Consider the following 10,768-nt stretch of genomic DNA (forward strand, 5'->3'; position numbering starts at 1 on the left):
TGGGCCCCTCCTTGGGTCTCGCCTCAGTCATTCCTGCAGCTGCCTATCTCCCTGTGCGTCTAGCCAGCATTTCTAGAACTTCCAATACTCTTCTTACCACCAGTGGGATGTTTTGTGGGAGGGATTCAGGAGGGGCGTCAGTGTTCATAGGAATCAGAAGGCCGAGAATTTCATAGTATATGACTTTGAAAGTCTCACTGCCCTCCTAAATAATCTCCTATCCTTCGACGGCTAACATTTCACTCTCACGGTAATTCTTTGGCTTTCCAATTTACTAAATTCAAACAGCCTGGGAGGAACCGCACTTTTAATGCAGAGTCTCAACCGTTTCCTTCCTTTGCACTGCTCGCTTGTGTGACGTCCTCCCTATAGAAGCATTTCTCGTCACCCTCAGAGATTAGAAAGTCATAGCATCTAAATAACGTGTCAGATTACTTCCGTGGCTCCCGGGAATGCTTTGCATTTCTCCAGCTCGGCGTTAGCAGGGCCGGGGCCCCAGGGAAAGGACTCGGCGACGCCGGCAGGTGTGGACGGGACTTGGGGGCCCCCTGGTGGACGGCAGGGCGCACTGCGGGTAAGGGGACATGGGTTTTCCGCGGTGTTTGTTCCTTACATTTTAAAGTCATAAAAATAAACGGAACTAAAAACAGGCTGCCTACACCCAAAAACCCAAGCGCCAGGAGGCAACGGGCTGCTGGAATTCCTAAAGGCCGCACGCATCCTCCCCTGGGCGGCACGGGGTCGACGGCGGCGGGGCGCGGAGCAGGTGCACCCGCGCCCAGCACCCGCCGGCGGCCAGTGTGGGAGGAGGCTGGCACCCAGGAACCGTCTCCAAACAGCGCGCACGGCACGTTCCCCACACCTGCCGGTGCTTGCGAGACGCGCACGTGTCCGGCTGCTTTCCCCAGGCTCCCGGGCCCGTGGGGCGGCCGTGGGCGCACTTGTTTCACCGCCGTCCAGGTGGAGCCGCCACCGGGCCGGGAGGACACGCTGGATGGCAGGGTCCCCACCCCAGGAGGGCCCACCCCAGGAGGCCGCCAGGCGGGGAGGAGGGCCCCGGGGTGCGCAGGGCTGCGGTGGGTGGCAGCCCCAGGGAGGGCCCCGGGGAGGAGGGGCTGCTGCTGCTCTTCTCTTACAAAGAGGATTGAGGAAGACACTTTGTGGGACACACTATGTCACTGCTCACGAAGGGGACAGTCTCCTGCAAAGTGGGGCGGCAGGCAGCAAGCTTTTCCCGATGACCAAAGACCAAAGACCAAGGAGGAGACGCAGGGGAAACACCGGCCGGGCCGCAGTGCCGTGGTGTCCGGGTGGAGAGGCCGCAGGTGCTCGGCGTGTGGGGACCAGCTGACGGGGTGGGGGGCATCCCGAGCAGAGCACTGCAGGCCCCAAAGCCATCTGGGGTTCTGTCTGCTGTGGCCCCCCGCTGGGAGCGGCTCCATTTGGGCCTAGAAATGGATTTCAACACTTTTCATGTCATCCTCTGCGGGTGCCTCTTCCCTGACTTGACTGCATCCTATTGGAAGGACGGCGTCTTCCTTCGCTGTGGTCAATTTACCACCTTAACTCTCCAGTACTTCTTCCTGGCCCGGGAAACCGTGCAGCCGTTCCTGGGCAGAGTGGCCAGGCCTGAGGTTTGGTTTCCACCCTGACCTTTGACGAGCATTTTATTTCACTCCGGACTCATCTTCAGCAGCCGCTGCTGGTTTAGTGCTAGAAAGCGAGTGGTCAGGCAGCCAGGGAGGAGAGTTTACACCACAGGCTGCGGTGGGTTTAGCTTGTTCCTTTTTTTAAAAAATTTATTTATGATAGTCACACAGAGAGAGAAAGAGAGTCACAGGCAGAGGGAGAGGCAGGCTCCATGCACCAGGAGCCCAACGTGGGATATCAATCCCGGGTCTCCAGGATCGCGCCCTGGGCCAAAGGCAGGCGCCAAACCGCTGCGCCACCCAGGGATCCCGGTTTAGCTTGTTTTAAGAATCAGCCCTGCAGTGAAGGGAGCTTCATCTTAGCCCTTCCTGGTAGGAGTGTTGGTGAGGCCCGCTGCTGCCCGGCTGGGCTTCCCCACCCAGGCCAGGAATCTGGGGTGCCCACCCCACATGCCCTAAGGGGCTGCCAGGAGCTGAAATGAGGCGGTGCTGGGGTCTACACAATTGAGGCCAAATATGTAAACAGGAGCGAGGAATCTGGGCTGAGTCCGAATCCCTCAGGAGTCAGAGGGACTTGGGAACAGAGCAGGTGGTAGAGAACAAAATTGGAAGGGAGCAAGAAAAGAGAGTCTTGGATTTCAGCCATGAGTGCACCCAACTGGAAGCTCAAAGGTCTGTTTTATTGAGGTCCAGACAGGTGGTGTGTGTGTGTGAGCTACCCTAAATAATAGCACTGGACCAGGGCTTGGTTGCAAGGAACTAATCAGTAATTATCCATAAAAGGATTGTGGTGTGTGGGAAGAACACTGGCCTAAGAGTCAGGAACACTGAGTTTTGCTGCTAATGAATAGTGTGACCTTGGATAAGTAACTTTTAGTGGCATTAGATTCCTCATCTATCCAGTAAAAAAGTTGGATTAAATCAGTTCTCAGTGCTCCCTTGGGGAGCTTTTAAAAATACTGATGCCTAGGTATGCACCCAGGAACACTGATCTTATTTTGTTTTTAATTAATCTGTACACCCAACATGGGGCTTGAAGTCAATATCCCAATATCAAGAGTCTGGTGCTCCACCGACTGGGCCAGCCATGTGCCCCTGAGATACTGATTTGAGCTGGTCCACTGTGAAACCCAGCAATCATATAAATTTTAAGTCCTCCAGGTAATTCCAATCTATAGCCAAAGTGTCAAACAATAGATCAGATGAACTCTGCTTCCCTTAAATTTGATAATTCTATGAGTCTGTGTTATAACCAAGATGACCAACCATCTGATTGGCTTGGGACAATCCTGGTTTAAAAACTGAAAGTCCCCTGTCCCAGAAGATCCTAGGTTTGAGCCACATCATTCCCCCTCTGACATCAGTACAAAAAGAAAGAAGAGAGGTATGCTCACAGCTCTAGGTGTGTGTGTGCTGGGGGTGGGGGAGTATTGTATGTGACTGTAGGCTGATGAGCTTTATGACTCCACCTGCGACATAATTGCCATGTGTACAGTTAAGTACACATTTGGGTAAAACCTACCTTGCATGAATTTCTAAAGATTATAGGTCAATCATCCTGGCCTATTTCCTGTTCTCCAGCCTGATGCTTTAAGAAATTATGCTCCCCACCCCCTACTTTCTGACTCTAGTAAAACAAAGAAAAAATAAAGGTAGAACAGTTTTGAAAAACATTTACTCATCTAACAGATATCCATTCAATCTTTACCTACTGATTCTTCTCCCTTTCTACTCTATATCCAATTCCCCACAAAGTCATATTTTCTCTATCTTCAAAACATACCCCAAATCTCAAAACATATCCCTTCTGTCTCCAATTACCTTAGTGCTGTGGTTTTCAGAATTGAGGGGTGTTAGAATCACCTGGTAAGATTGTTAAAATAATAATTCCAGAACCCAGAATTTCTGATTCAAGAGGTCTGAGTGGTACCCACTGTACACAGCTCCAACAAGGCCCCAGGTGCATTCCTCTTTTTTTTTTTTAAGATATTATTTATTTATTCATGAGAGACACAGAGAGAGGCAGAGACACAGGCAGAGGGAGAAGCAGGCTCCCTGCAGGGAGCCCGATGCGGGGATGTGACCCCAGACCCCAGGATCACACCCTGAGCCAAAGGCAGACGCCATCCAGGTGTCCCTACCCACTGCATTCCAAGGCAATGCATGCAGATGGAGCAGGGTAGGATGCTGGACTCCAGAACATCACTCTTGGGCTGTGAGTTTAAAAAAAAAAATGGTGTTAATATATATATAACATAAAACTTACATAAAATCTTAACCATTTTTAAGCATACAGTTTGTAGTGTTAAGTACATTCACATTGTTATGCAACCATCACCACCATCTATCTCCAGAACTCTTTTAATCTTACAAAACTGAGGGGCACCTGAGTGGCTCAGTGGTTGAGTGCCTGCCTTCGGCTCAGGTCATGATCCCGGAGTTCTGGGATCGAATCCCACATTGGGCTCTCTGCAGGAAACCTACTTCTCCCTCGCCTGTGTCTCTGCCTCTCTCTCTCTGTGTCTCTCATGAATAAATAAATAAAATATTTAAACAAAAATCTACCAAAACTGAAATTCCATACCCACTAAACTCTACTCCCCGTTGTTCCATCCTCTCAGCTCCTGGCAACTACCATTCTGCTTCCTCCCTCTGAATCTGATTACCCTAGGGACCTCATATAAGTGGAATCATTCTGCTATATTTGTACTTGTGTTTTTGTGACTAGTTTGTTTCACTTAAGACAATGTCCTTAATGTTCATCTGTGTTGTAGCATGGGTCAAAACTGCCTTCCTTATTAAGGCTGAATAATATTCCATTGTGTGTATCTATTCCACTGTGTGTGTATATTACATTTTGTTTATCCACTCATCTGTTGATGGTCACTTGAGTTGCTTCCACCTTCTGTGAATATGTTGCTGTGAATATGGGTGTACAAATATCTTTTTGAGTCTCTGCTTTCAGTTATCTGGAGTATACACCTAGAAGTGTATCATATGGTAATTCCATTTTTAATTTTTTGAGGAAACATCACACTATTTCCCACAGCTGCTGTACCATGTTGTGTCCCCACCTGCGGTGCACATGGGTCCCAGTGTCTTTGTCCTCACCAACACTTGTAATTTTCCTTTCGTTTGTGTTTTGTTAGTAGTAACTCTGCTCGGCTGTGGGGTTTCTAAGCTTCATGATTCAGAAAATGTATGAGGTTGTAGTTCTTAAAAATCTTTAATGAGGACTTTATGGGGGAGACAAAGTGAATGTTTCTTTGAAGCAGAAGTCTTCTGACCTATGTTTTGATGATCTTTCATTCATCTACTCTCTTTACCTTCACCATTCTTTCTTATTTTTTTTTCCTTTCTTTCTCCTCTTTATGCATTCCTCACTGGCTCTTATCCAACCCTTCATCTTATAGAACAGTCATCTTACCCATATGGCAAGCTGTTTCCCTCTCCAACTACTGGAATCTTTTGTTTTGTTTTGTTTTGTTTTGAGCCAAGGGCCAGAATGAACTAAATTCTCAGGTTTTCAACACTGGAACTTTGGGTGAGTTCTTGGGTGCTTCCTAAAACACACCCATCTTTTCCCAAAATGACCTGGCAATTGTACTTTGATTTATAAAAGAAGCAATAAGGTGTGATAATATAGGATTCTAAGGTGTCACTTTTTTTCCTTGCAACTATTGACAACAATTTATAATTTGGCTATAGTTCAGAGGCACAAATATTAGAATTGCTTTGTCCTTTGCATTAAGCAAGAAGAAGATAAGATGTACGTATCAGAAAAACAAAGATGGTGGCCCATAGAAAAGAAAACTGAGGTTGTTCTTCCTTCTCATGATTAATATATGTTTTATTTTATCTTTTGCAAGTTGTGGATTTTAGAGATATTCAGAGGACTCAACTGACCACTGAGACTGAGAACATCGAGTTTTCTGTCCCTACAGGGCTAGAGGCAAAGATCACAACAGTGGAGAAAAGGGTCTGCCTAGAGGAGCCACATCAGTAGGCCTTCAATGGATGAGGAGGCCAGGCCAGAGGGACCTTCCCCCACACCCCTTATATTCGTTGGCTCCATGAGTGGTATAAGAAACATTCAAAAAAAAAAAAAAGAAAAGAAAAAGAAAGAAACATTAAAATAATTGGAATTTGAGGGTCCTGGAGTGAGTTCTCAATTTCCATATGCCATCTCCTGACATAATTATATATATATATAAATACATTATGTATAATTGTATTAAATATGTATTTATGTACTACTGATTAACTGCCAGTATAGGTGTTAAAAAGATAATATTATCCATTGAATATAGGTTCTAGCAAGCTGCCCCAGACAAATATAGACATGATAGAATAATCAGGCCTTCCGTGCTTTGATGATTATCCCCTTAGACTAAACAGCCTCAAGAAGTGGCACTCATGAAGGCAGGAGAGACACTATGCCCCAGGGATATCAGCCAAATCACCTTGGTGATGAGCAGGGGGACATGTCACTGACGGGTCGTCCTTAAATGTGAACAAGGTTTATGTCAGCACAGTCTCTCTCAGTAAAGATAAAGACATGTAGTTCTGTGGATAGTAAAGCAGGAAGGAACATTTTGGGTTTATACAACAATGAGAAGACTATTGTCTAAGAATTACTCCTATTTAGAACTCAATATTCAGAATGAATCAGCAAGAATCTCTTGAAAACCAGTGTTGGGGTCATTTGTGATAGAAACTTTGAGTAATACACAAAAGTGGTAAGATAGCATCCTCTCCTAGATTAAGTTTACAGTCTATGATTGCCAGCACTTTCTTGTTATAGTGAACAAGGCTTCAAATCAGTCTTGCTTAGAATAAAAAAATGGAGGGGCACCTAACAGGGTGATTCTTGTTTTTTTTTTTTTTTTTTTTTATTCTTTTAAAAAAGATGTTATTTATTTATTCATGAGAGATACACAGAGGCAGAGACACAGGCAGAGGGAGAAGCAGGCTCCCTGCGGGGGGCCCAATGTGGGACTTGATTCCAGGACACCAGGATCACGACCTGAGCTGAAGGCAGACGCTCAACCACTGAGCCACCCAAGTGCCCCGATCCCCCGGGGATTTATGCAGTCAAATGAAGATCTAAATTTACAGGGACAGGAAGCCTGAGCACCGTGAAGACCAGAACCAGGGATGCAACATCACCAGGGCTTCCTATCTTCAGGAATTGTTTTCATGTCTCCTGGTTTAAATGGATTTTTCCACATGGTGCCTGGTACATCTGACCTAGCCCCTGACCAGAGAGGCAAGGGAGCTCATTTCTCCCAGCTTTGAAAATGTCAAAAAAAGAATTTTGGCGACTACTCACTGTGACTAGAGAGATGGAGTATTCTGATGGACTCATCCTGGATCCTGTGTTCCCTCTGTAGCTAAGGAACTTAGATAGGGTCCTTTATGAGAAGGAGAGAGAATATGGTGGTCAGACAAAATCAAGTCACCACACAGCTCTTGCAGCAAGAGGAGACTCACAGACATAAAGCAGTAGTGAAAGTATGTAATAATGGGCTAAGGAAATGCACAATACATCCAGGGTTAGGGGCCATCTCTTGGCCTGCGTGTGCCTGCCCACTGCCCCACTCCAGGTCTTTGGCTATGTGGAAACACTGGATAGTCTTTGAAGTTGAAGGATTGAATCACAGAGAACATTTGACTAGGGAATTCCCAGGTTCCCCCTTCTTTCTATAACGCAGTAACCACAAAAGAGATGTTATAGCTCTTAGATTTGATTCAGAAGGTTTTGTGAAAACATACTCCTTGACCTCACCAACTCTGCAGTCCTTTGTGAGTTTTCTGTGGCCTGCCTGCAGGCAGAACACATCCTGGACACCAAAATATTATCATAAAATTTGCATTTTGTTATCTTCTTATATCTGATTGTTTCTACCCACACTGCACCCAGTGGCTATCATAGAGTCATAGAGTTAATATTTTACTGTTCCCTTCTTAGTTGCTATCAGTAAGGGAGTGTTGGAAGTCGTATGGGGTGGAAATGAGTGGGAGCTGTATCCCTGGGTTTTGAGTACTGCCATCATACCTGATTGGTTACTTCAGTGGTTTGCAACTGGAGGCCATTTCATCCTTCATGGGACATTTGGCAACGTCTGAAGACATTTTGGTTGTCACACTGGGAAGAGGAGTGCTACTGGCATTCAGTGGGTAGAGGTTAAGGATGCTACTGAATATCCTACTAACACAGGGAACCCCACAACAAAGAACCATCTGCCCACAATGTCAATGTGCTGAGGCTAGATTCTGGTTCTAATCCCACAAACAGTGGAAGTCTGGTTCTCTGGAGGGTTAAGGATGGGTGTAGGATAAAGTGGAAAGAATGTTCTAGATCTTCTAAGAAGTGGCAAAGAGAAGGATCTTCCTTCCTCTGCCTGCAACCTAAGGACATAGACAAACTCTAGAGACACAGCAGCAGCCTTGAACCAAATGGTCCTAGGTAAGCCTCACCAATCTAGAAAGGAATCCTATTAATCCTCCAGCCCTTCCCTGGGTGGACCCTTGCCCTGGTCCCAGGCTGGCAGGGCTGGCTCTCAAGGAGAAATTTATTCTACTCTGGTGGAAGTGCTTGACAGTTTGATTTTACATTAAGCCTTTGGTGAGAAATCCCAGTATTGGTGTATTTTGTGTATTTTAAACTAACTTGACTCTAATTGTTAACATTGCCAGTTCCCATGGAAAAAAAATGTGAGATTATATGCCAGTTCTTATCACTGGAAAATTTCACTATGGGACACCAACCATGAGAACAGGATGTATTTCAGCAAGGAAGAACACTAAGAAAAATACCACTTGCATATAATTATATTTCATCAAAGATACAATAGAATTGAAGGGGAAGAGATGAGGAAGGCTTGTTATAATCGTGGAGCCTCGAGGAGGACTTACTACAAAGAAAACATGCATTTGGGAATGATAATTAAACTGTTGTACTGAGGATGTAAGGTTCCACCCACCCATCCATCCATCCATGCATCCATCCATTTATTAATCCATTCTGATTTTCTACTCTGTTCAGGAAAGGCACAGTACTAACGGCTCAAAGGACAGACAATAGATAGAATGACAATCTCCCACCCTTGAGGAATTTACAGTTGCCTGTAAAGCCAGCTATGTGCTTGCCAGGAGAACTTCTACTGTATTGTAGGAGTTCCAACCTCACTTTATCATGTTCCTGATTCATAAATTGAGCCAGGTTTCCCTTGCTCACATGGTGATTGCAGTAAATGGGAGATGTAAGGCTGAGAAATTCCGTTTTAACCAGAAAGTAAACTGTACATCTTTTTTGTGTCTCAGGGAGCACCATTATAGGAAAATACACTTGGATTTGTGCTCCTGCCTGGTGTGTAAGACCATGGTTTTTCTTGTGCCAGGTATTTGGGGACCAAAGGATTTTTAGCGAAGTCTGCTATCTGTTGGGATTTGGGAAGGGATGTTCTCTAAGATTAACTTTTTTAACTGAAGTATAAACTACATCAAGGAAAGTTTACAAATGTTAAATATACAAGTCAGTGGATTTTTGCATAGCTCAACACTCAGATAACCACCACCCAGCTGGAGATAGAGACATCTCCACCTGCCCTCCACCCCCAAAGGTTGTACTTCCTACTGCCACTCCCCAGACTATACTTCCTCTCAGGGTCAGAATTCTGATTTTATCATCATAGGTTGGTTTTACTTGTGTGGAACTTCCTATAAATGGAATTATATAATATGTACTCTTTTTATGTTGTCTGCTCCTTTGCCCCCATGATTATGCCTGTAAGTCCTCCATGTGTTGATGCATTTAGCAGTAGTCTGATTTCTATATTGACGTGTAGCTTGCTGTTGAAGGAAAATACTCCAATTTATTTGTGTGTTCTCTTGCTGATGGACATTTGGGTTGTTTCACTTTGGAGTTCTTATGGCTAAAGCTGCTACACATATTCTTATACGTGTCTTTTGGTGGGTAAGTGTGCTTTATGGCTTGCTACACATCTAAGAATAGAATCTGATTCTAAAAATGGGTAGTTTTTTTTTTTTTAGATTAAAACGTTCCTAGATAAAGCACACTAGTTTTTAATCTGAATATGTGTACAGATATTATTAAAGGGAGATCTATCTGCAGCCCACAGAAAATGGATTTTTAATCGTGATTGGCTCCATGGAGAGGCGCAATGTCTTATTTTAAAATACAAGGAAAAAAATCAACATTGATGCTGCACAGTGAACAGGTGAGATCATAATGGGGGTTCGGCATACTTTGTTTCTCAAAGTAAATTCGCTAAAATTAATTGGTTAGAAGAATATATGCATGTGTATTCTTAGAACTGGCCCTGGAGGGGAGCCTGGGTGGCTCAGTGGTTGAATGTCTGCCTTCTGCTCAGGTCATGATCCCGGGGTCCTGGGATAGAGCCCCACATTCAGGCTCCCCACAGGGAGCCTGCTTCTCCCTCTGCCTATGTCTCTGCCTCTCTCTGCCTCTCATGAATAAATAAATAAAATCTTTAAAAAAAAGAATTGGTTCTGGAAAGAATGTTTCTTTTGAAATTACAGTGGGATGACACAGTTGAGAGCCTTGAGGTTCTGCTCATCTGTTATTTGGGAACACATGGAAATACTGTACAGGTGGAAACAACAGGCCTTGGTGGTTGATTGGGGAAGGAATGTGAAGAACAGGCTTTGGTGAGGTTTCCATTGGATGAGAATGATTATGCTAAGAGCAATAAAATCAAGAAAAGAAGAGCAACATCACAAATTCACTCACACTCCTGTGCTGATATATAAAGAAAACATATCTTCTTTGTTTCTCCATAAGCAATCTGAATTTTCACTTGAGACCTCACCTTCTGGGTAACAGGAAAGCAAAAGCTTTAAGCTTCCTGGAGAGTGGCATCTCAATCTCTTTTAGATTATTCAATCTCTTGAATAAATGCTCAATTTCCACCCTCCACCTTCTAGCTGGCTTTTCTCCAAGAAGCATCTAGATATGGGATGATGGAATTGGTGGGATTGTCAGGGGTCATGGCGATTTCATGGAGGTAAAACTGATTATAAAGTGTATAATCATATAAATTATAGAAAGAATAGTTTGTTTGTTTAAAAGAACA

This window comes from Canis lupus, chromosome 16 (genome assembly GCF_003254725.2).
Source record: "Canis lupus dingo isolate Sandy chromosome 16, ASM325472v2, whole genome shotgun sequence".
Taxonomy (NCBI): Eukaryota; Metazoa; Chordata; class Mammalia; order Carnivora; family Canidae; genus Canis; species Canis lupus.